The sequence below is a fragment of the Corvus kubaryi genome, unplaced genomic scaffold, assembly GCF_017639235.1.
Source record: "Corvus kubaryi isolate FWS band 111438036 unplaced genomic scaffold, C.kubaryi_AGA036_p1.0 split3-73, whole genome shotgun sequence".
NCBI classification, from domain to species: domain Eukaryota; kingdom Metazoa; phylum Chordata; class Aves; order Passeriformes; family Corvidae; genus Corvus; species Corvus kubaryi.
Genome location: NW_024582091.1, coordinates 27,511,134 through 27,538,678, shown reverse-complemented (window position 1 = coordinate 27,538,678; position 27,545 = coordinate 27,511,134). Strand labels below are relative to the sequence as shown.

The 27,545-nt window shown below is 37.7% G+C and overlaps 2 long non-coding RNA genes across 2 annotated transcripts in view; one reads left to right on the top strand and one right to left on the bottom strand.

Moving 5' to 3' along the window:
• Nucleotides 1–14,340, top strand: part of LOC121659167 — a 78,752-nt gene extending 64,412 nt beyond the window's left edge. Inside the window, exon 5 of the long non-coding RNA XR_006014189.1 lies at nucleotides 11,625–14,340. This is a non-coding gene — a long non-coding RNA (uncharacterized LOC121659167). The remainder of the gene's footprint in view (nucleotides 1–11,624) is intronic.
• The window catches only part of LOC121659169, a 40,777-nt gene continuing 15,561 nt past the window's right edge, over nucleotides 2,330–27,545 (bottom strand). Inside the window, exons 4-5 of the long non-coding RNA XR_006014193.1 lie at nucleotides 4,699–4,754; nucleotides 2,330–2,410 (exon numbers count right to left, since the gene is read on the bottom strand). This is a non-coding gene — a long non-coding RNA (uncharacterized LOC121659169). The remainder of the gene's footprint in view (nucleotides 2,411–4,698; nucleotides 4,755–27,545) is intronic.

Here is a 27,545-nt window from a genome sequence, read left to right as displayed (position 1 = left end):
TTTTTTTTTTTTTTTTTTTTTTTTTTTTTTTTTTTTTTTTGTGTGTGTGTGTGTTCTCAGAGTCTTTCAAAGACTGGAAAAGACAAATCTCTGGTTATCCAGGATGTAGTCAGGGAACACCTTTTCTGTGACTCTCACTGTAGTAGTCTCCTTGTAGTCACCAGAGTCAAAACAGAAGAAAGTGTTGTTTTTTCACCCTCTTAGACAGGAGTCGAGCAAAACCAGGCGCAGAACTGCAGAATAATTAGTAATAAACAGTAAATAGCTAGTGATTGTTTTAGTTTCTCTGTAGCTCTTGGAACTCCTATAGCTGCTCCTGGATGTACATGACTAAGCAGTTCCTTGTGCACTTCTCAGCAGCAAACTGCTACTAGTATGGAAAAGTTAGACAAACCCCCAAACTCATGAGTCACTGCTAATATTATGCACATAATCAATAAGGTCCTTGCATGTTATAGCCAGCACATTATTTTCTTTACTTGCCTATCCTCAAATGGGTTTTGATTTCTTCACATATGCTGTTTTGACAACAGTTTCGCTGCATTGACCGAAGCCAATTTGCTCCTTCACATGGGTATGAAGGAAAGTCAAACCAGGCCAGGAGCTGAGCTTGTGGATGCAATTATAAGTGATCAGCAGTGTTTTCCTAATCTGTTTTTTTTTGTTGCTCTTTTGAGTACTACAAGCATTTGAGTCTCACTGCATGGTCAGTGCTGTCAGATGAATGTGTTCAACTCCAGTGTGGTGTCCTTGTGGCAGTGCTAAGCCCAGGTTAGCACTTCCTACGACACGCTGACTTTGCTGGCCAGCAATTTTATACTTCTGCAGCTCAGAGTGAGGGTGAATGTGAAAAATGGATGGCCCTTCACAAAAATGAAAACTGTTTTATGACCTGAACTAAATCCTGAAAACTTGGAAGATTATTTCCTCAGTTCATCCTGAGCATGTGTTTTTCTGATCTACAGACTTAATTCAGATACCAAAATAAGCAATTAGTGCTTCAAAAGTGTTATGCTGTTAATGATTCCAACAGGATTTTCTGGTTCACTATTTCAAATTAAACGATAAGGGCTTGTAAAGCTAACTCTAGGCAATTATTCCAGAAAATTTTGGACAACATCCTGTAACAATATGAATTATTCAGAATTAACAATCAACTATTCAGTGCAAATTTGGACTATGTCTAGTAAGTAAGATATGAGTTCACACATGGAAAGAGTACCAAAGGATAGTATTTGTAAAAATATTCTTAAATGTTCTTAAATCTATATTAACAGAAGTAAATGAAATCTGGACAGCTAATGTTTTCTTATGTTCGCTCCACTTTATTCTGCAGTTTTAGTATTTTTTCAGTTTCGGCTTTTTACAATAAAATGTACACTGGTCCTTTGATATACTGCATTATAAATTAAATATTAAATTACAAAGTAGATTTAGAAAAAAAAAGTTAAAATGCAGCAGTCAAGCAACTGTAGTCCTCTGTGACATGTTAGCCTTGCTTTTACATGCTTGGTCACTTGCAGCCTATTTTACTAATTCAAAGAATTTACAACATGTTTCTCAGCCATTTCCAGGAATTTGAAAGAGCTTGTTTGTTTATTCTCACTTCCAACAGGCCTCTTCACAAAATTCTTCAAAATATACCAAAGACTTTTTCTCCCCTGAAACAAAACTTTAGGCACCTAAAAATAACAATCTTTTTTAATGGGCTAATTAGTGCATCAAATTATTGCTCAGGCCCTTTATCTGAGAGTTTGGGTAAAATCCAAATGGAAATGAGCTTGGCCAGTGCATTTTAACCTACATTTGTCCGCCTCACAAAGTCACCACGCGATTTAGCCCAGTTGGCAGCTCTGGTGCAGAGACAAGCAGGGCTGGCATAGCTGAGATGCTTCAAGAGGGGAGGACTGCAGCACTCTGACAGGACTGAACACACACTCTCTCTGCATTTCCTGCTCTGTGCATGCCTCTAGTCCCTGCTCCCACTTCCACCCTGGCAGCAGCATCTGCTGGGATTTGGTTATTTGAGACTTGCAATAAAGCTGATTTTTAGGAAAACAATAAAAGCATCCTAAACATGGACTTGCTGCAAAATGAGTAACAGCCCACTTCCAAAGCAGAAGAGGGATTCCCGCCTTGGTCCCATTATTTACAGCTTGTGGTGTGCCAAGCCAAGCAGTGCTCAAGCACCTCTCTTGCCAGTGTGGCCACTCCAGGAGGCCATTCCCAGGATGTGCACTCACAGTGTGGCAGTGGTGTGAGCACAGTGACAGATGTGTCCTGTTTGGACTCCTGGTCGTGGGCGTGGGCTCTACTGTGGGCACTGGAGTAAGGGTAGCGATGGTTTGACTGCTTTCGCTGCTTCCCAGGACAGCCCTGATGAGGAGATACAGTATCTCAAGGAACCATCCTGTTACAAAACCATAAAATAAATAAAACAGGATATTTTAGGTTCTGTAGCTATTGCATCACAAAAATGGCTGGAGAAAAGGTTGTGTCTAGAGCCAGCCGTGAAAGAGGGGACTTACGTGAGCAAAACAGCCTTTTAAAATTCTGCCCTAAGCCACAATTGCATAAACTCTGTGAAATATCAGAGAAATTGTAGAAATTCCTCCTTCAGTTACAAATCACTGTGTTTTGTTCACTTTTTTCTGACACCTGATCTCAAGTTCCCTGGGATGTTGTGTCTCTCGCTGACAGCACAGTCCTTGATAAGCTTGATAACTTGTAACACAATAAAATCAGCGAGAAAAAAATAACTGTCAATCTCTCAAGGCCAGGATAAAGATCCCTAAAGAATGAGGGGGTGAGGAGGGTAGACACAGCTTTGCAAAGCAGCAAATAAACTTTTGCAGAGCTTTGAAAACAGCTTTTTTTCTTTTTTTTTTGAGGGATGGAGGTGAATAAAATCAAAGCCTAAAGGCATTAATAAATTATGTCTCATTACTCAAGGGAGGAAAACTGGTCTTGTGCAACTATATTTTCTCAGAAAAAAACTGTAGATAAGTATTAGCTCTTTTATGACTTGTAAAATATTTGGTAGAAAAAAATTTTGCCTCATGTTTTTATTTGTCACTGAAGACCCATAAATATATTAGAATACCTTTTTTTTAGTCAAATCCTGCAGAATTTTGTCATGCTCCTAAAAATGTCTTGCAAAAAACCCATGGAATATGCAGAAACATTTTCATTGACAAAAATCTAGTCAATCTTTCCTATTTATTTTTAATGGATCCATTTTTCTTCTCACTCTGGAAATGTGCTTCAGGAGGGATATTTAGTCTCATACAAGACAGTGAGAAGACATTCTCAAAAGCAGAATAAGGAGGGAAATATTTTAATTTACTATAATATAAAATCATTAGTGAGAAATTTTCCAAAGTTTCTTCTGTTTTCCATTAAAATCCTTCAAAAGAATTAAGTGTTCTGTCTTTATATGATAGAATTTGTCACTTCATACTTAGGGTGAGAATATTTGAATAAAAAGTTTATGCTGAAGTAAAAAAATAATACTAACTGATGTATTTCTTTTAATAGCTACCAAGATCATGTAGGTTTAGCAGATTTGGCATACACATTGGAGATGAAAGAAAATTTTTAAAATTATGATTTTAAAAGAACAAAAGTATTTATACCTTTATTTCAATTCAATGAAGGCATAGGAAAACTAACTTTTGAAGAAAGTATTTTCATTATTTTTTAAATTTTTTATTAAATTATATTTCAAAAAGCACCTGGAAAATGACATTTCTTGTTCATCAAATTACATCTTCTGGTCAGAAGTCTTGAATTTGGAATAAAACATATTTATCTCTCACTTATACCCAGCCCTTATTTTTCCCTCATGCAACACAGCCAAGACAGCTTGAATTGATATCCTTGTTCATTTTTCAGCTTCATTAAAAATGTCAGTGTAGGCATTGCAGGGTTTACTTAGTTAACACCTCCCACCCAGGACCAACTACCTTTAAAAAGCTTTGTCAGCTACCTACCTTGTCAGTAGGGGACTTGAAAAAGCTGGATTAAGACAAGGTAGATGTCACAGTTGAGGTGGTCAGGGAGCTGTTACATAAAACCAGGTATATTTTTCCAGATCCTTGACTTTTTACAGTATTCCTCATTCCACACTCCTTACATTTTCTTTGCAGTCAGGATTGTGCAGCAGTTCAGGAGTTATCCCGAGGAAGTGGGGGATGCTTTGCTAGGGGCACAACGGGCTCCTTAGGACAACAGCTCTCAGTAAAAAAGGTGCCAGGAAGCTCTCTTGTGGCACCCATTGCAGCCTTATTTTCTGACATTCTGGGACTGTCTCATAAGTATTGTGAATACCTACAAGCAATCACATGTATCCAACACAATTTTGCCTTGAGTGAGAGAATCGTTTTCAAAGCTGAGTCAAGTTATAGCGTAGGTGCATGCGAGAAGGTTACACATCCAGAGCTGAGAAAGTAGGCAAAGGTCTGCACCAGACTCAAGAAATGCAAATCTCATTAAACTGTGAGATACCTCTGTCTTTTAATAGCTAGGTGGCTGACTAGTGTATGAGCTAAAAGAAGACTTCTTGGTACATCTAGCCAAAAAATGACAGGACTATTCATGCAGCCTACTGTGCTCTATGGAAATCCAGTATTTCCAGGGCTGTGAAAGTACTGAGAAATAGTTTGTGTAATCTGATGAATTATGGAGGATGGCGGTTACCTGGATATTGGGAAGAGGTTCAAAAGTAGGTTGCAGAAATCCCATTAAGATAAAACCTGGAAGAAAGGAAGAGAAAGAAGTAAGACAAATTTCACTGTTTTCATGATGTCAGTCTCTAGGAATGTTAAGCTTCAAGCAAAAGTTAATTGTTTAAAAGGCAAACATTTAGAGGAGACAACATAATAACTGAACAAATAAGAAATTACTGATCTCCTCGTAGTAGCAGCAAGTTTTGTAAGCAGGTTTAATAAGGTTTGAGCAGTTATTTTCTATTTCAAGAATCAGACTTAAGGTAAAATGTACTTGAAGCATTTGCATTTTAGAAATTATAGGACCATTCACAATATTGCAAAGAACAAAACATTCCTGCTATGACTGTGACTGTGATTGTGCAAAACTTGCTACATTTTTATTGTCCTTGTTATAATCCACGGAACTTTACTAAGAGTTCTGCCCTATTATACTTGTTGTCTGTCAGCAGGGACAGTAAATAACATCTAAGTAGTTGATTAAATACTGCTTTGTTTCCCTTAATAGATGCTTTCTGAAGTGACAGCTGTAATCAAGGAGAAGATTTCTGTCTGGACCTTCACTCTGATAAAATGAGTACTAATAAGTGTGTGGAAATAAGGATGTGATGCCCTTTCACTGGAGCAACAAGGACCAGTTAATGTCACTGCATATCACACAGAATCATAGAATTAGTTAGGTTGGAGAAGACTTCAGACATCTTCAAGTCCACCCTACCACCAAACCTTGTCAGCTAGACATGTCACTAAGTGCCACGTTGAGTCTTTCCATAAACACCACCTGGGATGGTCACTCCATCACCTCCCTGGTCAGCCCATTCCAATATCTAATCACCCTTTCTGTGAAGAAATTCCTCCTGATGTCCAAACTAAACCTTTCTTGATGCAGGTTGTAACAGGCCCTTTCAGTCTGTCACTTGTTGCCTGGGAGAAGAGGCTGAACCCCACTGGCATACAACTTCCTTTTGGGCACTTGCAGAGACTAATAAGGACAACCCATAGCCTCTTTTTCTCCAAGATCCCTCAGACTGGAGAACTCATAGCCCCAATTCCCTCAGTAGCTTCTCATAGCACTTAGCCTCCAGGCCCTTCACCAGATTTGTTGTATATGGTGCTTCATGGTATATGGTACCACTCTCTGCAAAGGCGTCAGCCATTGCAGAAAAGTTGTTAATTGCAGGAGGTACACACAGTGTCAATAGTAGTACCAGAGATTGAAGGGTCAATGGCCATGGTCAAGTATCTAGCAAATACTCGTAGAGAAAATTTCAAAGTTATGGTAAACCTCCACTTTTCATGTCAGACCCACAGTATCTTGTCTATGAGAATATTCCTTGTCTGGTGAGCAAAAAGACTGCAATGTAACCAGCAAATCCTATTTCATAGGATGCATTGGCAACAAATCAATTCTATTTGTGACATCTCTTCTCTGCAAAATTTACATATCATCATTTGTCATTTGTGCTTTGAAAAAAATCAAAACTGATGCCAAACCAGAAAGTTATGGCTCCTTATCACCATCTCAGTTTTCTCAGTGCTGAGAAAAGTCATTTATGTTTTATCCACCTTAAATAGTGTTCCGTAATCATATTCTTTTAATAAGCCAGTGTTCTTTGTTGTCGTATTGCAAATCCTAATAAAATGGTTTAGCTGGGTTTATTCAAAAATGAATTTGCAATGATGCAAACAAATCTAGTTCACATGCTTCCTTATTATCCTCCTAAGTTCTGTACCTTATGATTTGTACTCCCTAGGGGGCAGATTCTCAGGTGATATACACGGGCAAACTGTTTACTTGAATATGATTTCAGTGACTGATATCAACAGAGGATCCTGCCTATATATCAAGTTGCATTTTCCTTTATTGGTTGCTTACCTGACTCATACTTCCAAGGCAAGGAAGTGATAGCATGTGGCTGAGTTAATTATGCAGCCAGAACAAATGAACTAAAAGTAAATTGATTTAGATTTGATATAAGGTAGAAGTTCTTCACTGTGAGGGTGGTGAGACAGTGTTCAAGGCCAGGTTGGATGGGGGTTTGAGCAGCCTGGTCTGGGGGAAGGTGTCCCTGCCCAAGGCAAGGAGGTTGAACTAGATGAGGCCCTTTTCAGTTTAAAACATTCTCTGTTTATATACAATTTAAGCTGTAAAATCTGCACTTTGGAAAAGAGCTGATCACAAAGAGTGCAGCAATGAAGAATATGTCTGTTGGCAAAGTTCCTTTAGTAAACCAGAAGGGCTGGATTCAAGTCAAGAATTGCTTTTTGGGGGAGGTCCTGTGGTGTCTATTAAGCAGGATACATGACCAAAATGGTCCCTTGTGCCCTCCAAGCCTATTCAACTGTAGTCTGTGAATTAATGATAATTGTGAATAATTTATGTAGAAGTATTCTTGCAAGAAGGAGAAAGCAGTAAGGAATAACTTCTGCAAAACAGAGCTGTAAGCAAGAGTACTGTACACTGGGCTTGCCTGCTCTTCGTCAAAATTGATGGGAGTGGTGAAAATTTCCACCTTTTTGCAGGTGACTGTATGAGGCAGTGCCCTGTTAGGATCAGCACTGCAATTAAAAGACCCTGCCATATCCACCTTCAAGATTATTTTCAGTTTTGGTTTCCAGTAGCAATCTAAGCTACTGAGTTAAACTCACTTGAAGAAATCAGAATTCATAGTAGACGTTATGACTTTCTCAGTATATTCGAGTATTATCTTTGACTTTTTGAGTGGCATGGATTTGGGAGGGGTTTTTTTTCTTTTCCTTCCCCCCCCCCCCTCCCTGAGTATTTGCTACTTGGCTTTGTTAGGAGATGTGGGAGGTTTAGAGGAAAAAGAGAATATTCCAATGTTTGCTTCCCCTGAAGTGTTAATGAATGTTAGAAAATTTGCTATATTCTGTAAGCTTTATATGTTCTCACCCTACTGAAATATAGCACAGAGGCCTTGATAATATCACTAATGATGAATTTGGTCTCAGATCATTATCTAAATGTGTTATTCTGCTGCTTTCCAGTCTTACTTGAATAGTAAGTAAGCTGGTTTCCCAACCCACCCAACCCTTCCTAAGTGACTTAGGAGAAAACAATCTTGCTGAGTTTGCTGCATTGCTTCAGGGAGGGTAAATTTTATAGAGCAAATTATTTTCTATTGGCCTAGAAAAATCCAGTCTGCAGTATCCAAAAGAGAAAAAACCCAAGCAAACAAGGACATCTAAAAGCCTGTAACAATTTATTAAACCCATTCTAACTATTATGAATCTGATTTTAAGTCAAGCTCTACTAATTTGAAAATACAATTTTTTACTTTTAAAAATGATCTGACTCCCATCAATTTGGCATTTGATCTCATTAGCAAGCAATAGGAAGGAAAACTGAAGCTTGTGGGCTATCGTACAATTAAGTTATTTCATTTTATTAAGAATGAAGTTACTTGCATATCACATGTCAGTGTTTTTGTGATGGAAAGCATGGATTTTGGGGGACTGCAACATACAGATCAAGTCAGTTCCCTAAAAGTAGGAACTGAAACTTTTAAGAAAAATGGAAGAAAATCAGAAATTCCTGTGCTATTCAGTGTCATGAAGGCCATATTCTGATTCCTCAAAGTTGCTGGCACCCTTTGGAAGGTTGGGATCCCCTCAGCCTCAACTTACAGTGAATCCAAACAGTGGGGATTGAAAAGAAAGGTGTTTGCAGCACTGTGAGGAGGCCCAGCCTTCTTCCTCTACTGTGAGAAGGAAGATCACTGGGGAGATAGTACAGAGGATGAAGCAGTTTGTGGGGGAAGATGTGGATTCAGTGCATACCTCAGCAACCTCTTTCAACAGGAAGTGAAAGCTACCCAGATAAGGTGTTGATTGCCTCACTGACACTGCCCTGGGCTGCAGTTATTGCAGCTCAGGCTATGTGCAGACTTGAAGAGGACTTAAAACAGATTAACTGGGAAAAAAATCCTACCGCACATGAAAATCAATCCCTCTTGTACCATTCCTGCCACAACTTGAATCTAGAGTTCACTGATTAATCTTAAAATGTTGATAGCATCACAAACAATCCCAACAACTTCAGGAATTCAGCAGCTTCATACTTTTAACTAGAGAACAGTTGTGGCAAAGACATGCAGAAAACCAGCACCAACTAGGTCCACACAGGGGAAAAAAATAAAGCTTAATTGGTCTGTTTTGAAGATGGAGTGTAGGGGTTTTTTACTTTTTATATATACCCCTTGTAATGCAGTACTACACTGACTTCACAAGCAATGCTTGAATACTTCAGTACTTTTGGAATTATGGCCCTAAGGAAAAATAAGGAAAAGAAAATCTGAATTTTACCAGCCCCACAACATGATACAGAGAGAAGAAAACCCCAAATAAGAATCAAAATTATGAAAAATATTCCCAGACAGAGCTGTGGTGGCAAAATATAAGTAAAATATTACAAAGTAAAATAGTGATGGAAAGACAGCTGAGTTCACACAGGCATATTAAACAGTGTTGAGTGATAGCTGATAAAAGATCAAGTTCATGTCTTTTTTATTGCTGCAAGCAGAGAACTTAAGATGATGAATCTGACCAAAAGCATCAAAGAGGGCAAAAAGTCACAGGATAGTGTGAGTCATTTGGAGAGTGAGTTTCAAATGCCTCTCCCTCATCCCCCTTGAGAAAGCCAATTAATAAAACCAAATGAGTTTGTGGAGGTATATACAATATGGAAGATTCTATGCAGGTTGAACAAAATAAAGACAAAATATTTTATGTTGGAAGGAGATAAATTTATTTGTAATAAACTCATCATGAGTATGAGCCCAAGCTGGGAAAAGAATTTTTGTAGGATCACTATGATTATTAGTTTCTGTTATTGCAATGTTATGAAACAGCTCTGAGTCTTCAGTCTATATTCTGGGTATAGTTAGAAAGTAAGAGCAATGGGCACATCTCTACTAATATTTTAGTTCAGAGAACATATGGACCTTGGAAGAGCATATTTTCTTTTTCCTCACCTATTGCACTTTGTCTCTCACCATGGAACTGCCTTGGAGACTGTGAAATGGATTCCTTTGGGGTGAAGTGAAACTAAAAGATGTGCTTCTCTAATGACTTTTATTTCTCATCTGAATTAAAATCCCTGAAGCACCTTTAGCATGGATGTTGGACTCTCAGCAACAAGTGGTACTCTTTCTGGCCCATACCACTTATTGCTATAGGACCCAACGGAGTGTAGCTCTTTTCACCTAGCTTTAAATGTCTTGATGCAGGCAGCTGCAACCATTAGAAGGAAATAATGATTCCAAAGGTGTGATTTATCAATTGGAAAGATACGGTCTCTGCTCAGATGAATCATACTCTAACAGCTACCATTTTCTCTGCACACACAATGAGAAGAGTCTAAATAATGAAGTTCTGGGTAGAGGTTCACTCAGTGAACCCTGGTTAGTTTGAAATGATGGTATTAGCAGAGAATAGGGGACAGATTCACAAAGAAATGGCTTCACATTTCTGAGACCACCTTAACTGACCTGTGCTGGAGATGGTACTTGGCCTCGTTATTTTTAAACTCCTAATCAAATAACCTCTCCTTATCCACAGTAATTATTAGAATTATTTAGTTGGCTGCTGTATTATGGTAGCTTAGTCTTTATTTATGTTATACAAAAAGTTTTTTCCTTTGAATTGCAGGCCAGAACTATCACTGACACGTCTCTTTATTTTCCATTAAGAGGAATGTCTCAATTTTTCCCAGCATTGTACAATTTTGAAAATACTTGCTCTTTTGCATTCTTTTCATCACTGAACTTATTATGAACATATGTTATTCATTGAATTGCACTATCTGTACTCTATGATATCAATTTTTATTTGTCAAGCAGTATTTAGTGAGGTCTTTTATGAACAAAAAACAATCTAGTGACCTGGATGCAGTATCCTTGTAAATATAAATACAGACCTGAACTAGGAAAATAAAATTACACCTACAGTTTCTGAAATTGTTGATTTTAAGTTAATTAGAAAAAATATGAATGATGCAATTAATGACTTGTTTTCTGTTTCCATGTGTCAGAAATACTGTTAAAAAGTACAGAAATATTCATCATGTGTCACGTTAAGTGTGTTTTTTCAAACTATATGGAAACAATAACAGTAACACTTTTAGAGTAGATATCTATTTGTTTTTTATTTGCAATGAGTCACTGACTGAGGAGTCTCATTTGCATTATATTAGTCATTCATATTTGTATTTTAAATACAAATTTCTGCAAAAGGTATCAAGAATTTTGGCACTTGTTTTGATCAATATTCTGAAGAGGAAATTTAGGCACAGATAAAAGTAAGCAAATCTCATGGACTCTACCTTAAGTTCTTTCTGTCCACATAACTTGATTTTATAGAAAGGAATTGCAATTTACAGTGTGGCAGTAGGTACAATGACTAAATAAAACTGATAAAACAACATTTTCATGCAGAGAGTTTCAAAAAACTGCACTGGTAAATCCAGCTGCCTATGATTTAACCTCTTCAAAGTTAAAGACCTATTTTAGTAAATCCATTTTATTAATATGCATCCCAATGCCTAGGCAACCTTTCTGTGGCACTGCAGAGGCAGAACAAAATTTTAAGAAGTGCAGTCAATGTTTTTTGGAGGAGAATACCTGTAAAGAAACAAGGCATAGCTGGAAGGACTTTTTTTCAGATTCTGGGCTGAAGAAAGCTAAGAAAACTCACAGCAGATGGCTAAAGAAGATTGTAATCATACTTAGCATTTCTCACTTCACAACTTCAATAGCCGTTTTGTGCCAGGGAACCCGGATGTCCTTTTAATCCTGCTCATCTTTCTCTTTCTCTTTCTCTTTCTCTTTCTCTTTCTCTTTCTCTTTCTCTTTCTCTTTCTCTTTCTTACTCTTCCAGAGATTGCCAGCCTGATTCAGACAGTGTTGCAAAACTACAGTCCCAAACAGACTGTTGCTCTTTCTGGCTATCCCACCACAAAGAAATTGGAGAGACCTGTTTCTTCTGCCACGTCTGTTTCTATGCCACCTGATGTACTTTCCAAGATCTGTTTTAAATTTAGAGCTTTGTAAAGGAACCACGAGTCTTAAAAGCTTCCTTAATGCATGAAAATTTTAGAAAAGAACTTATGTTCACTGATGAGTCTTTAAAAAAATGTCTCTTCAGGGATCCAGGTTTTATTTTGAACTAGATCTCAAGCTAACACTTTTATGTCACCTAAAGAAACAAGTCCAGCTTAACATATTTTCCACTTCAACAGTAATTTAATGATGAACAGCACAGTTTGTGTGGACTTTGCAAAGGTGTAGGATCTAGCAATGAGGAAGTAAATTCTTACTGTTAGGACTATGAAACTTAAACCATTATGAATATAACTCCTTGGGGCAGGCAACCAAGGAGGGGAGGGGAAACAGCTGAGAAGAACAATTTTTATGACTGATTCAAAGTCTTTTTTAAAGGGCATTTATTTTGAAAGAGGCATCTTTGAAAAGGTGTGCAAGGAATTCACACATTCCTGGTGCAATGTATTCTGAAAGTATGAGGTGCCAAATGCAAATCCAGATGGTGAAAGCGGTACTATAAATGGAGATTCAATGGGGACACTTGAGCAGTACACAGACAGCATACACAGAAAATAAAGAAATTTATGTTCTAAGAAAAAGGAAGAAAAAGTCTTTCTTCCCCTCTCTCCACCAAAGCATGAGGTGGCATCCCTAGAACACCAAAATGTGGTCAACATGGGACATGACCCATGGTGTATGGTTCTGTAATGCAAGGTGAAATTCTCTGGCTCTGTCTCCTGTTTACTCCATTCCATGCAGAAAATAAAAAATAAAATAAAATAGATAATAAATAAAATGCATAATATAAACACTAAACTAATATTTGTCTGCCACCAGCTGAGGTACTCAATCTCCAATGTTTCACCTGAAGCCAACTGTGTTTGATTCTGGTTTATTTGCTCCCCAGTCAGAAGTGCTTAATACTGCAGCTTTCTACCTGTGTCAGACCTGTGTAAGAGTGTTCTAAGACTCAGAGTCTTTTCTTCCTGATGTCCTTCAGCACTGCAGCTGCATATTAGTATCTAAAGCAATCTCCACCTGTGCAGTAACAGAGCTGATTCTACAAGCTTTTTAAGTACTTTAATCTAGCACCTTGGTGCTTGGATTTAGAGATGCACTTCAGAAGATTGCTAAATTTCCTCAAAACACTCAATCTGAATGAAAGAAATGTCTTGGTCTTGAAGTGGGCTTTATCCTGAGAGTGATGACGTTTGCTTTAACGCAAAGCCTACCTTTGGGACTGTGGGTTGCTGCTTAGATGTCACCTAATGCTTTCTTCACTGCACATATTAGAGGACTTGAGGTCTTCTCTTTTGCCTTAAATGTGCCTTTACTGCTGTGCCCATGTGCAATGTCCCAGAAGTACACCAGAAACAGAGAAAGGTGAAAAACATCTTGCAATATTAATTATAGCAACTAACTTTGGTCTGGTCTGTGAATAATTTTCCTTTGGCTTGTGTGGCCCTTTTGCTCATGGGATGTCTGAGAATGTCATTGTTGTCAATGCATAAGGTGTAATAAAAATTAAACATTTAAGATGTCATTTTATTGTAGGTATCCAGAGAAACTGTATTATTTGAAGACTTCACCGTTGCATAAAATTTTGATCTTTATATAAACACTATAAAAAAGAAGCACTTTTAAAAAATGCTTTGTAAAAGATTGATTTTTTTTAGTGATAATCTTGTTCAATAGAGAAGAAGAAAGCTATGCAAGCTCTGAATTGCTGGGTAAAATGCTCTGGAAACAAAACGCATTTATCATAGGCAGTAAAATAATTTTGATTTAAATACTGCAGTTATATATAGCAAAATGTGATGTTTGTGTGTCAGATTTCCTCAGCAAAGTAAGAGGATTTCCTCACAAAATTTTAGAAAATTGTTTACTAACCCAGACATCTTTCTTTTATTTCTATTTCTTTTATATCAAATTAAATTTACTTCCTTTATTTTGAGCAAGACAACCTTCAAATGAATTAAGAATAAAAGCAAAAATTTATTTTGGTTTTTGGATAATAGAGACCAGTTTCTTTGTTAATTTAATGTGTTTACAGGACATATTGTTAAATATGGTTCAACAGAATCAAAACAAATTACCTCAAGAGTATATTTTTTCATATTTTAAAGTACATCTCTTTTGCACAAGCCTTGACACAAATTCTGATACATAAACCACACATTTTGTATCTGCCGAGTTGCATTTATTGTTTAGATTTAAGGGCTTAAGGTCTTCAGTTGTACTACATCCTGATACTCCTCCTACTTTACAGAGCTAATACGGCATGGAGGACTTTAAGTACAAAAATCTCCTGGGTTATGCATGTCAAGACCCACAAATATATACCTCTAATTGACCATAAGTTTACAATCTGTAAGAGAAAAATTACTTAGTTGCATCTGGACATTCTTTTCATAGTTATAAAACCTGACCAATATTGACAAGTTGAAACACATAGAAATGAAGATATTAGATTTATGTATACTGATTTTGTGAAGTTGAAAATTTCTCCTCTCCTCTCCTCTCCTCTCCTCTCCTCTCCTCTCCTCTCCTCTCCTCTCCTCTCCTCTCCTCTCCTCTCCTCTCCTCTCCTCTCCCTCTCACAACAAATAGACCCAGCTCTTCCAAAGATTCCCTTCTCCTTCTCCTGGATCCCAATATCCAAATTCTACTACTTCTTTCCTGCTTGAACTTTTTTCCAGGTCCTGCAACGTTGTCATAGGTCTCTGTGAAGTAGCTTACAATAAAAAAATTAACCCAAAAAATCCTTTCCATACTTCCAGAAACAAGCTTCAGGATATGAATCCCAGTGAGAATTGAATAAAACTGAATTCCCCTTGAGGCTTCTCATTGAGAAAATGGATCGCAGACATCTCAAACCTGCTCACAGCAGAAGGAAGTGGACGGTGAAAGAACCTCTCATTTGTCATTTAAATGATAAAGAACTGGTTTCAAGTGATATTTGGGAACCTGGGAGCCTTATTCATGTTTGTTGAATGCTTGTGAAAGCAGTACTGAGCTCAACAAGTCTGCTTGCTCTGGTGACCCCCCTTTCCCAGCTCTGGTCAGGCAGGACATGCTGAACGCCCACACTGAGATGCCCCCTGCCTGGGTAACCCAGGGCCCAGCCCAGTCAGCATCTGAATTCCTATTTGAGGGGCCTCTGCTTCTCACTCTGAATAAAAAATCTGGCACATCTGTAAAGTTTTTGTCAACACAGATCTTTGTGCTGTTTCCAGGAACCCAAAATACCCAAGACTGGCACTGGCATATCTCATGTGTTGTGTCAGCCAGTTTTGACTATCAAGGGATTGCAAAACAGACATGAAAATTAAACCCGAAACTGCTTCAGTAGGCAACTTGGAGAGAAATTCCTCTGCTGTTCCCTTTTTCATTTCTTTGCTTTGAACAGTTGTTCCAGTTAATGGTAAATTCCCAACCCCCAGCCTCTCCACCAGATATCTAATATTGGGTCTTTTTTCTTACAACAAAAAAGCCTTTATGCTTGTAAAGTTCTGTGTTCAGAGTGCTAAACACAAGACTGATCACTCAAATACATTCTCATATTTAACAACATGACTTTTGTCTTTTAACAATTTCTTTCTGAAACATATGTCTTATGTACCATTTTCCTGTCTTCTCTTATTTATTTCACTTTTTTTTCTTTATTTTCAATTTCTCCTTTCTGATGAGAGTAAAGGGAAGGCAGGAGAGTCTGATCCACCATTTCAGATTCCACTGTGGGACAGAACCTGTCTGTAAACTGAGTCTCCACCATCCTCTTTCCCTTGCAGGGAAAAAGTTGTTGTCTAGTGCTTAAGTCTAGTCCTGTCTGTGGGAAGACCATTGCATTCTTTTCTATGAACCAGAGTCCATTGTGAAAGAGTTCAGGGAATGAAAAAAAAAAGGCAGAGAAATATTTTTATTTTGTTATTTGAAATAACTCTAAAAAAACATATCCTAAATCACCAAAAGCATACCCTAGATTTAGAAAGAAAAAAAAAAGATTCCAAAATAACAATTTATTGAAAATAAAATTTTAGAAACCTTAAGAATTAAAATACAGTGCCTTTTAATTTTTTTCAGCATTCCATTTGATTAAAAAGTGAAACATTATATTGAAAGGGAAATAAATATTTGGTGAAAAAATGGCTGATACAGAAGTTTGTGATGAAAATAAGTGAACATTAGACCCTCTGGTGTGCAAACTGAAACTAGGATTTTAGCAGAATTCATTCATTAATTAGCCTCATTTCTGAGAAAACAGCAACCTTCAGCAGTCAGGTTACCTCTGTGAATGATGAGCATGTAGCCTATCCAGAAGTTATCTGAGTTAATTGAGATTAATTTCTCGTGAGCAGAGCATAAGTCTCCTGGGGTCTCATCAGAATGATGGTGCTTCTGATTTATACTCTTGTAGCAGTGTTATTTATAGAAGGAAGTTCCTCAAAACAAAATCAGAATATTCCTTACTTCCCCTGCCTGACAGATGTTCTACTCAGGAATATATGTGTAGTTTCTCTCTTTCTCAGAGCCTTAAAATACTTTACTTTATATGAATTCAGAATTATTAAATGTAATGAATCATCACAGGATAGCTATCAGCAGATGATCTCTAAAAATGGAGTTGAATGCTCCATTTTAAATATGAGATGTGAGTTATTGTTTTGGGGGTTTTTTAAAATTATTTTCCATTTGTTACGGAGTCACACAGAATCCATTAGGTTGGAAAAGACCTCTGAGATGATTGAGTGCAACCTATGACCAAACATCACCATGTCAACCTGACCATGGCACTAAGTGCCACATCCACGCTTAAACACCTCCAAGGATGGTGACTTCACCACCTCCATGAGCAGTTCATTCCAATATTTAATCACCCTTTCTGTGAAGAAATTCTTCCTAATGTCCAACATAAACCTCCTATGGTGCAGGTTAAGACTGTGTCCTCTTGTCCTGTACTTGTCTGGGAGAAGAGGCTGACTCCCACTTGGCTATAGTCTCCTTTTGGGTAGTTGAAGGGAGAGATAAGGGTCACTGCTGAGCCTCCTCTTCCCCAGGCTAAGCACCCTTCAGCTGCTCCTTATAAGGCGTGTGTTCCAGACCCTTCACCAGCGTCACTGCCCTTTACTGAACTTGCTCCAGAACCTTTTCATGTCCTTCTTGAAGTGAGGGGGCCACAACTGGACACAGACCTCGATGAAGATGACAAAGGAAAGACTGTGTTATACAGTTTGACTTAAATGAGAAAATCTGGCCAAAAAGGCATGGAGCAGAGCAAAGGTGATTCCTAGAGCAGCCATCATCACATGTTCTGTGCATCTCCCAAATGTTGTAGACCTTTGCATCTCCTTTCCTCCACCTTTATATCCAGACAGCTCCCTCTTTTATCTTGGCAGTTTCTCAGACAGTTTGTGGAAGGTCACTGGCCTAGTACAGTCCTCCTGCCTGTAAAGACAACTGTTCAGAAGTGCTACTGCACTCCTGAATGTTCAAGACATGACCTCAACTAGCTTTAAGTTGGGTATCTTGCAGCTTTTAGGTTTAGGAGAAGAAAGTGCTCTGGGAAGGCTGTCAAACTTCTTTTGCAACGGGATGCATCTTCTGTCTCTGCCTCTTCTAGCTACTGAGAATTTAAAACATAATGTAGAGACTTTTAGAAGTGTGAAGGTTTGTCTCGAATTGGGAGACACTAGGCATTTATAGAAAAGGTAATAAACAGAAAAGAATCTGGATCTGGAGAAAAACAACAGCATCTGGTAAATGCCTCTTCTCAGAGATGTGAAATTCTGGCACTCAGTCTGAGGGAAATCTCTGGGACAATAGATGAAAAGAGGGCCTGTCATTAAAACATACCATGCTAATAAGTGGGTAATGCCTCCACTGTGACTCACTGAGACTGTGTTTGTGTGTGTGTACACCCACAACTCCTTGCCCCTGTATTTTTTAATCTCCCAAAGGAGTAGAAATACCTTGAAAATTTGAAAATTTTTTATGGCATGACATATCTTATAAAGAGGAAGAAGAAACCTTGAACAAATTAGTTATTTTCATAGACACATTGAATGATATATGGATGAATCTTTATTTTTAGCTGATCTAACCTCATGAGAGAGGAAATTCAGAAGAGAGCTAAATCCTCTATATTTAAAGTACTTTAAGGATTGGTTTTGGCACCACTATAAAGGACTAATCTCTGGTGTGCAAGTGTATGCTGGAGTTTTTTACTGGTATTTAAATCTGGAATAGGAATCTTAAAGGAGTTTCAATCTTCCTTCTGTTGAAGTTAAACCTTTCCCCCAGGGCTGTTCATCCATTCCAAGGTCTTCTGCAGCATGGACGTGGTGAAGTTTCCAGTTTTCTCAACCCTTTTCTAAAGCAATCTGTAGCACTGCCTACAAAAGAAGCACATGGAAATCACATGCAGACAGAGGAGAAGTTCTACTAAATGTCAGGGACCTGGTGCCTGCACCAGACTAAATACCATTATTTGCTGTCCTTCCTCTAAAAGGGACGAGTTCCCCATTGCTGGCAGCTTGCAGTATTCTTGCTTTTTTATTAAAATGGCTTTATGCAAGAGAACCTAGACCTCAATACCTGTGCACAATCTGAGCAGCAAGGTTTTGAATGGGATGGCAGCAGACATAGAGCAAAAAAAATATGAATGATGCAATTAATGACTTGTTTTCTGTTTCCATGTGTCAGAAATACTGTTAAAAAGTACAGAAATATTCATCATGTGTCACGTTAAGTGTGTTTTTTCAAACTATATGGAAACAATAACAGTAATACTTTTAGAGGTAGATATCTATTTGTTTGTTTTTTATTTGCAATGAGTCACTGACTGAGGAGTCTCATTTGCATTATATTAGTCATTCATATTTGTATTTTAAATACAAATTTCTGCAAAAGGTATCAAGAATTTTGGCACTTGTTTTGATCAATATTCTGAAGAGGAAATTTAGGCACAGATAAAAGTAAGCAAATCTCATGGACTCTACCTTAAATCCTTTCTGTCCACATATTTTTTTGTGGTTGCTGTGATCTTCCTCCCTACCACTTGTTTTTGGAAAGAGCATTCACTCCTTTCCAGGACTATAAGTTAGCATCCCAGGCATCATTCTGACACCAGAAAAATCTGTATACTCTGTATAAGGTTCCAAAAGGTGAGGTTTTGGCCTCTAATATTGGAAGTCTTAAATATGGAAAGGAAATTACAATTTCAACCATATTGGATGAAGAATTGCTGCAACTTGAGCAGGTATTTTCTAGATCCATGTGACCAGAAGTAAGGCCAGTTCTCAGGCAGAATTTACACAGATTGATTCTATTCAAATGTTTGGTTTGTTGGTAATTTTTCAGGAATGGCACAAGGCTCATGTGAATGCAATGTATCAGCCTCTTTCAGGCCTAAAAGGAACCCCTTTGATGCTCAAAGATTTTACTTTCATTTTGTGTATATAATATTTACCTATATTTTCCAAATATTTCTTTCATTTTCACTTTACTCTACACTCTTGGAGCTACCAGTGTGACCTTTTGCAGTTGCCATAATTTTAAAATTCAGAGGGCTACTCCTCTGGTGGTGACATAAGTGACCAGAGCTTCAAAGGAAATCAGCAGTTGAAAACCCAATATGTAGAAGTCTTTTTCCAGGAAGAAGCAAAAGACACTGGAAAGGTCTCACACACATCTCTACTGTTTGGATTTGGAAATGTCTGAAACTGGACATTTCACCTATATCTAAGATTTCAAGTGCTGCTCTACACTAAATTAAAAGTTTGATATTTCTCAGTCCATCACAACTATCTTTCTATCCTTAATTTTTATTCATGGAAATGAGATATATTTATCCAAATAAATGAATAGCATTCTTTGTCACTATAATGATAAAGCTGGCTAGAGATTTATTCATATGAGTGAGGATGAGACATAATTTTCCCACAGTGGTAAGATAATGTTTCTCTTTTTGAGTATGGTGAGGTACCCACTGACATGCACCACAAAATGCCCCAGCTGCTTTCATAAATGTGAAAAAAAATTGCCAGACCTCCAAGTACACGATAAATAAGCAGTATATATAAGGGAAGAAATAAGAAGCCATTACCAGGCTCTCAGTCTTAATGTGTGCTGTCTCCACAAAGTCCCATTTGCGGCCTCAGAAATTATTTCATCTATTTTAGTTTGTTTTTAAAATACAAGCCACAGAGAGAGAAGCTTTCCAGCACTCAAATTAATGTATAGAATACTGCAGTGGTTAAAGAAACTATGCTAGCAATGTGTATGTAAATTTATTTCTGCCTTTGAACTCTGTTTATACATTACTCTGGAACTCAGCTGCTAATATTTAGCACCAATATAGCCCTCGCTTACAGCATTTTACTGCCAAGGAGAAAAAAACAAAGGATTTCCTTTTCTTTGCAAGGGGTTTCAATAAGAGAGGGGGAAAAAGACTGCTTTTGTTGAACTTTCCTCACACATAACTTTTTTTCATTAGCTGTAAAATGTCCACATCTGCAGTTAGAAACAAAACTGATAGATTTCAGTGATCTGAGGTGATACATTATAAGGGAAATATCAGCAATTCTGTGGTTCAACATGTACTTTCCTTGTAAAGGAAAACCAAAATGAAAATATTTCTGCATCTGAGCTCAATAAAAATCTCCTAATTTTCAAAGGCATATTCTCTTGAACTTGTCAAGAGAAGCAGTACAAAACTGCATTGCTCAAATGTCATTGCTTTTTGGAGAACAGCAAATTTTTGTAACACCCAGATCAATGTAGTGTAGAGCCTTAATCAATTCATACTGAAATATTTTGAAGTTCTTACACAAAAGCCAGCTGGTGGAAGTGTGTTGTAAAAAGACTAGCTGAATTATTCATTGTGAATAATCCGTGTTACGAATTTACCCTCCCACCACCCCACCTCCTTTTCAGGAGTTGTCTGCAATGCAGTCCTCATCTCTGTGAGCATTTGGCAAGTGGTTTATATTAATGTATTTTTATATGTTCCAAGAGTTGCTGGATCTCTTGAACACTATTATTTAAGTTGCTATATTTTCTGACTTACAGTGTGTGAATGCAACACCACATAGTAAATAATTTTATGGTAGTATTTCAGTACACTGATAGGCTGATTGACATTTCTAAACCTAGAGATTCATGAAAAACAGAGCTCTGCTCTTTGGTTGTGTCTGTAAAATGAACAGATATATGATTACACATTCTGGCCTGTACTTATCCCTTGCCACTTTAGGAAGTAAACCAAGGAGGCTGAGATGTATATCACATATAGGCTCCTTCTTCAACTGAGGGTGAACAGTTTTCATTCACAGAGGTGGAGGCAGATCTGTGCGATTAGTGCTCTTTGGAAGTGCCTGTCTATATATTATATTGAGAGCATAAAGGATCTATGGGATAACATCAGGTTGAAAGGATGGAATTCCCTTGTTTGAAGTCATCCTGATGTAATAGAGACAGAAGATTATCCAATGCAGCTAACATAGGATAGCTTCTTTCCAAGGTTACCTTTACTGTCAGTAAGGAAACATAAGTCCTTCTAAGGAGCAAACCATTTCCTCCTGAGTAGACTTATGAAATAGATACATGACATAACCTAAAGGGCTTATTTCTCATGGGGGGCTGTGATGGGAACTTAAATAACCAGCCCATATTTATTTATCTGTACCAAGGACATCCACACCCATTCAAATAAATTTCTTCTACAGATCTTGCCCACTCAGATTAGCACTGATAGGTATTAGCAACACCAGCTCTTTTCCTGCTGCTGGAGAAGAATTTCTATGGATAACACAGAGTTTTCAGTGTTATCGGTATTTACGAAGTGTGATGAAGTATTCAATGTCTCCTGTTTCTTTTTCAGAGCTATCAGCCCAAAAAGCATAATGAAGAAATATAATGCTACCTACTTGCTCTGCAGGTGGATTACTACATCAGGGACCTACTTACACATTTCTTACTAAATAAGTCCTCAAAAATAACCTTTATTCTCCTAAGAAAATTCAGGCTAAGTGGATGCTTCACAGCTCAATAGATGCAACAGAAGGGTGATAAAATATCTGAGTGATAAAATTTTTGTGCACTGAGTCACAAATAATTCAGTATGAGCTTCCTGTTAATAAATTTAATTGTGAAATGAAGATAATTCTAACCATCAAAGTATTGAACGACCTTTGAAACAGCCTTCCAAGAGATTATCAGTGATAAAAAAGATGGAGTTTGACAGGTTTATGAACAAGACTACATAATGTTGTGTCTAAGAAGAAGCTGGACTTTAGATGCCCATTCTAATCCTGTGTTGCCACTAAAACCACTGTTGGCTCTTAGAATCATTGCCTGTCAGAAGTTTGAGCAGATTTAAGTAGCAGTTTAACCATATGAAAACTCATGTTAATTGTATTTGGTGTATTCACCCTCAAGAGTGAGCTAGCTAGATAAAAGTGCCCAACTGATTGTCATGCAAAGGAGCCACTTTCCTATGAACACCTATCTGAGTCATTTATGTGCAATGATGCACACGTTTTACTACACATGCTCATTCCAGTTTTTCAGGAATTCAGGTCTTGCTTTGGCTTATCAGCATCTGCCTGTTCATTCCTTTTACTGTATATATATTCTGAGGCACAAAAATGCTCAGTAATCTGCATGCATTTCAGAAAGCCATATATATATAAAGATATCTATATATGTACAAAGGCAGCTAATAAGAACTATTTATTATGTGCAGAATAAACAAAAAAAAAATTTTAATGCTATTAGTTAAAAAAAAATTGTAGTTCATAGATATAGTTTCCAGGAAAAGGATCATTCATTGTTTGGGGACAAGATCAAAGTATGACTTTAAGTGACTTCAGGTAGTCTTTTTTATCTTTTCAAACTCTATTGTATTTGCTCAGCTACTACAGGAGTGATGGAAGGAAAAGAGGGGATGAGGAAATGTTACTTTATTTTTATATTCACTCTTTTATCCTGTGTTTGGCTGTTATATGACCTTACATTTTCGTTTACCAAGTGCATCAAGTCCAAGAGTAAAAGTCACTAGCCTGAGATAATGAAAATATGTAATCACTCTGGCATAAAAAGTCTTGTAAGAAGCTGGAGTGGTGAGCACAGATTTTGCTGGCTTATGAGGTATCGATCCTTTGCCATCAGGTGAATTTAATAGAGTTCAGCACTACTTTTGAGAGATTTGTGTCGGCATTTCCTTTGGGAATTAGTCAGGATTAGGAATATGTCTTTCAATACATGATGCCTTATCCACAGTGAAGAATATATTCTACCTTTGGCTATGCCTTTTGTTTAAACTTGTTCCTTCACTTTCTCAAAATAAATGGAGCATATGAAAATTCACTAGGGGTGTCTCGCTAAACACTCTGGCCAGCTGACACCTGCCAAAACTTAACCTCAGGCTGGGGGTTCCTAGCTATTGGGACAATAGTGTTGAGAGGGTGTTAAAAAGTACAAAATGTTCCTGCCCAGAATATGCTGAAGAAAATACAAAATAAGTAGCTTTCCTAATATTCCAATCTCTATCTCTCTGACTTTTAATAATGTTTAACAGCTTCATTTTTCCATCAGTCTTTACTGATGCTAAGGTTAAATTATTGTGTGCTATGGGTAGAATGCATCAGAATCCAAACAATTTAATTTTATGTCCACCTGATACTAGTAAAGAGTAAATTACTTTCAGATTATGGTTTGACCAGCTATTCTTTAAATATTTGGACCATGCTTTTCTTTTGGGAATTTCCAAAAAAAAGCACTTTCTACTGTATTTATCCTTTGGTAGTTTTAAGATATAAAAATAAAAAAGAGAAAATTTCCAATTTAGACAAGGCTGTTTTCAGAAATAAATTTTTCAGCATCATTATTTACAGCTGGATTGAAATAATGGGCATTGGGGGTCAGTACTGTCCTTGGGGAGTGTTTGCTTAGAGGATGATGCAGCAGAAATGTGACTCCACCTTGCACAGGGACCTCTGATCTTCTGAGATCTGCTTTAGTTGATGAAGAGAATATTTTTAACACTGTTAGTCTTAGCCCTGTCCAGTGGTAAACGTATTCTCACTAGCCTGGAAAATTTTGCTGCTCTAGCAGCCTGAGGCAAACTTGTTACTGTCTGGTGACTTGAGCTCTCCCTGGCAGCTTGTCTCCACCAAGGAAGACTTATTTATGTATTACCCTGCACTGAAGTCACAGTCAATATGTACTAGGCAATGACTTTCATATATCTGCTTTATAGAATAAATCCCTTTCACTTTCCAAGTACATATTTTCTGTAGCTGATATGACAGCTTTAACCACAGTTATTTTCATTTTTCCTTTAGAGACGTGGGAATGTGTACACAAATATTGCTACAGTACACTGGATACACATTCATAAAGCATCACAGAGAAAAGATGATTTAAAAATGCTGGAAAAGAAAGTTACAAGAGACATTATGAAAGAAACTTCTAGAGACTAAGGCAACTTCTAGGCATTAAAAATTTTTCAGTTTTCTTTATCTTAGAACATTATTTATCTTAATCTCAGACAGCAAAGCAGAGTAAAACATCCAACAACATTTTATTGCTAGGAACTCTTTCCTGTTTCATCAGGATGGAAATTGAGAAGGAGATGAGGACACTCCAGATCTTGCACGTGCACTGCAGGCTCTATGGCACATATCTCTTGCAGCTCTGGGGTGTACAAGGCTCTCTGTAGGACTCAGGTATGCTTGGAATAGAAGGTCCTCCAGTCAGAAAGCTGTTATAATACAGCTAAGCCTCTCTGCAGAGAATCTAAGTTCACAGAATCTTTTACATATTCCCCACTGGTGATACATATTCTACATTTGCACAGACAGCATGGCCAAAGCCACATGTTCTAAAATAATTTTGAAAAAGCTCGTAAGATTGCAGCAAAAACCATGAGATTCAATCAGGAAACTTTCCTACATTCGCTTTTGAAGCATTTAAGAGAGAAACATTTTTATTTTTTCTTTTTTATGAGATTTTTCAGGTGTTCAAGGAAGACCAGGTTTAAGAAAAATGTTAATTATAATGGGATGTGTAACAAAGTTCAGTGAATTGGCAACAACCGCTGAAAATAAAACAGAGCTGAGGAGGATATGTGACATGAACACAAAATGTATTAGATTTCCAGATAAACAACCTGACTACCTACATTCTGCTTCCAAAAGTCTCCAGCTGCAAACTAACCAATTAAAAGATATTTCTATTTTCCTAGATAGATCATAGGGTGTCTGCTGATACCTTTGTTAATTTATTTTTTTCATTAGATTTCTATGGTAGTTGTTTCCTTGCTATATTTTCTCTTTCATTAAAAACTCTTTTCTGTTCCACTCACAGTTTCTTACACAAGTTTATCAGCTTGCTCTTCTGTTGCATTTTCTGCTGAATATTTTATAGCACTCTGTTTTAACATATAAAAATAACCTGGATTAAGTCTATCAATCCTTCAAGGAGAACGGGGAAAATCAGAAATCCTCACTGATCTAGTTAAATATCACCTGCTGATAGTCCCGTTCTTAACACAACATGCTTTATTGAATTTAGGGTGTAAAACAGGCAAACCCAAAACTTCAGCACAATGAGCTACTTTTTTTTCAGTATGTGAGACACACATACATAAAAGGCAAGACTACCCATGGCCTTATTTGCATTCCTCTTCTTTACTTGAGTTTGAAGATATTAAAAATAGATCTCTAGATGTATATATTGTGCCTGCGTTATTCAGTGGTTTCATTTCATTTATTTATAATACAAATGTGTTTTGCAAAAAGATTTATCAAAAGAATATAGTGTTAGACTTTAATTTGAGCAGAGCACTTGAGGAATCATTAGGAAATGAGGTAAAGATAACAGAAAAGAGAAGAGAATTACTTGGCACTAGGCTGGGCCAGTAAAAGATGCAATTTCATTGATTGGCCTACAGGGTACTATGAACAAAAAACCAAATTTAGCTAAAACTCTCCCTGTGTACACATATATATACCATTTCATCTCTTAGTGATATTGAACTGCATTATACTATCTGCCTTCCATTTTCTCTTTAATTTTAGTGAGAATATGAAGCACATCATGTCTCATAATAGTGATAATGACAGATAGAGCTCTGAAAGTAATTGCATCCTTGAGATGAGATACCCAAAGGTAGGATTTGAAGTGGTAAGAGCCTGAAACAAAGCTAATTCTGTGTCTTTTAAATTGTTCTCTCATGGCCCCAGATCTTGTTAATACAACAGGAAATATCTCACTGTACGGTGTAGGAAAACCCTCTGCTGTTGTGTTTAGTCCTTAATTTTCTTTCAACATGAATTGTAAAACAACTGCGCTGTCTCTGTCAACATGCTGTTGTGAATAGTTTAAGCATGAGTGTGAGACTGGGGTTTACAACAGTCAGTCCTGCTCTAGATGCACCTTCAGAGCACTGAAGACAGGATCCTCCTCTCTTTTAAGACCTTGAATCTTCAGCAGCACCATACAAAGATTTATTTGCAGAAAGGGCATCTGTAGCATTTCTAGGCTTTCCAGCCTGCACAGGACAAGGTTTGTTTCCAGCATCACCTGTGCTTCTTCTGGTGGATTAAATGCAAGAGGAATTAGACCCTCACCTGGAAAACAGGATCCAGATCACTGAAACAGTTCTTGAAATATTTAACTCTAAACTTTATTTGCTTTCACCAAAAATGGGGCATAAGTCGCAATCAGGGCTTTCCAGAGTAGATGCACATGGGTTAGCAGGGTATTGCACAAATGAGAGCACACATCTCTCCCTGGTACAGTGGTTTAAGCTCTCAGCAGGGAAAAAAAGAAATTGAACCACAAGAATCTGAACTAACTGGAGCAGGTACTGGAAACTAAGCTAAAGAAAGGCTGCTCTGGCAATCCATATGTGTGTTAGGAGAGGGATTGTGAGAGTATTTTCCTTTACTCCTTTCCCTTAACTTTAATTACGCAATTAAAGGAACAGGACCAGGCACTCCACACATGGTCCCCCACAGCAGCCAAGGTGAGAAAGTGGGAACAGGCTCCATGCTATTGCATGCAGTGAGGAAAGAGCACATCACCATCTTACACAACTAAGCAAACCCAGATCCTGAACACTCCAGCCAGCCTCTCACATCCCACAGCCAAGCTGGCCCTGAGAACAAAAGCCTCCTGGCTCACACCCTGAGCTACCTGCTTTCTGCTGGATCCTCCTGAACATGCAGTGGGAACAGGCAGGTTTGTCTGTACCAGACTGCAGTAGGTGGCAGACAGCAGCGTTTTTGGTTCTTGGCTCTGCTCTGGCCAGGAGAAACTGAGTTTCCTTCCCACAGCAGCATCTTCAGGCACTTTGTTGGGCCCTGTCTTCATCAGCAGAGTGAGCCTAATGAATTCTCATGGGTTTGGCAGCTCCTTAGCTAAGACTCTCTGCCTTGGGCACTGCCTGGAACAAGAGGGTGTGGATTTCCCCTTTCTTCTGGCACAGTTCAAACCAACATCTTCCATTTAACAGGAGAATGAATAAGAAATCATGCAAATAAATAAGTCAGTTTCTTGTGCCTCTTGAAGTCAGTTCTGAAGGAGAAGATGGAGCTATTTCATTATCTGGCTTTTGTCACATTGAAGATGGTTTAAATTTGAAGTGTGGTTGGGGAGACTTGTTTGTTCTGAGTGCAGGGGTACCTGTGACACCGCACTCAAATAGATTATTATTACATTATTCATCCAGATACTTTATGCTGATTTTTTG